Source organism: Octodon degus, unplaced genomic scaffold (assembly GCF_000260255.1).
Source record: "Octodon degus isolate 3935 unplaced genomic scaffold, OctDeg1.0 scaffold00004, whole genome shotgun sequence".
Classification (NCBI taxonomy): Eukaryota; Metazoa; Chordata; class Mammalia; order Rodentia; family Octodontidae; genus Octodon; species Octodon degus.
The window spans coordinates 29,907,857-29,909,656 of NW_004524580.1; the positions used below are offsets into that span (position 1 = coordinate 29,907,857).

At 37.5% G+C, this 1,800-nt stretch overlaps 1 pseudogene; it reads right to left on the reverse strand.

Moving 5' to 3' along the window:
* Positions 1 to 601: 601 nt before the first annotated feature.
* LOC101589584 lies at positions 602 to 1,548 on the reverse strand (annotated as a pseudogene).
* Positions 1,549 to 1,800: the final 252 nt, after the last annotated feature.

Here is a 1,800-nt window from a genome sequence, read left to right on the forward strand (position 1 = left end):
ATACAAAATATTTTAATTTTTTTTTTTTTTTTTGCAGAACCGGGGATTGAATTCAGACCCTTGCGTTTGCCAGGGAAGCGCTTATTCCACTGAGCCATCTTCCCGGCCCCCAAAAATTTTAATATTGATTATTTATTATGATGTTTTAAATTTTGAAAGTCTCTTCAACATAGGAAAATAGCTGCACACAGGTAGGTATTTTTCTTTTTTTATGAAACACAAAAAATCCATGATTGGTCTCTGTGGTTCCTAGTAATAAGTTCGGTCATGTTTTCTCACATAGAAAAAATAAAATTTAAAGCAAAAATGCAGTAAAAACCAGGAAGTCCTAAAAAAAGGTAACAAAAAAACACAAACCCCAAAAACAACAAAAGGAAAAAAACCTCAAAGTGCATTTTCACCTGACTGAAGCTGAAGCTGCTCCTTTTGGATATTTTTCCACTTCAATGTGAAGTAGATTGTTAGGATTTCATTAGTGGTTTCATTATGTGGATTTTTAAAAGAAAGCGATTGTTTTGATTTCTTCCACAGTTCAGAGTTGGAAATCATACAGTCCAGGGATGTTTTTAATAACCAAATGTTCTTTAGTAGATGAAATCTCTCAATGCAACTGCAATAAATAAGCATCTACATCCTTAACTATATTACCAGTATATCCTGGAACCAAAGTTAGATGGTTTTCCTGTTCCCACAATTTACTTAATTGTTGTTTTAAAATCTGAATATTTCTATCATTTATAATTTCTGTTTTTGATGACAGTTCTGACCACCACCTTTTCATTACTGCTTGAAGCCAGTTTAAACCAACTATTACATATTCTTCAAATTTGCTTTTAAGTAATGACTTTACTAGAGGCAATAAATCTACACAGCAGGCAAGTGAGATATACTGTTTTTCTTCCTGTAAACTATTGGTGAGTTCAGGAAGGCAATCTACCACAGCTCCAAGGTCTTCTATTCTCCCCAAATAAGCTACAAGTTCACTAATACTTCTCTTTCTCCAGAAAGTTAAAGCTACATTCAATACCAAATTCCTGCTGAACAAAACTTGGGCCATTGTTTCATGGTCCTGAGAAACCTCAGAGAAAAACCCGCTATGTTTTGATGATGGGTTTTCTGTCTGTGAAGAACTAGAGTCCCTGGAGTTAACCACGTGTGTCCGACTATCATGGTGTCATTTTTCAGGCGGTGGCCTGCACAAGCCAGTTCATTTTCTTTATTTGCTATGTCACAGTCCCCACTTCTAGGGTACTGTTTTTTTCTGTAACAAGGATTTGGAAAAGGATGATGAACTTTCTTTCTGCGATAGATCACCTTATATAGTATATCTGGGCTGTTCACAGCTTGTCCAACTGTCCTATTTATGTAAGCAGCCAACTGTTTTGGAGATTTCTTAACCTCCTTCATGTTCTTATTAGTGAAATTAGAGATCCTTTTTCTAGGAAGATTAGTAGAATGATCCTCAATATTATTACAAAAGTTCCGTTTTTTAACATTGTAGGTTTCAGATGCAATAATCTCTTCAACTACCGGCGCCTCCTGCCTCATCGTACTGCGCCAACTCAGCCGACTCAGCCCAGCCCGGGCACTTTTTTTTTGTCTTTTTGAGGCAGGGTTTTGTTATACACTTCAGGCTCGCCTTTAACTCACTTTGCAGCCAAGGCAGGTCTCAAACTGGAAGTGATCCCCCTGCCTCGGCCTCCCAAGTGCTGGGATCACAGGTGTGCGCCACCATTCCCAGCCTAGAAGCAAATTTTTGCTGAGCAGTTCTGTTCAAGAACAATTTGTGAACTGAAGAAT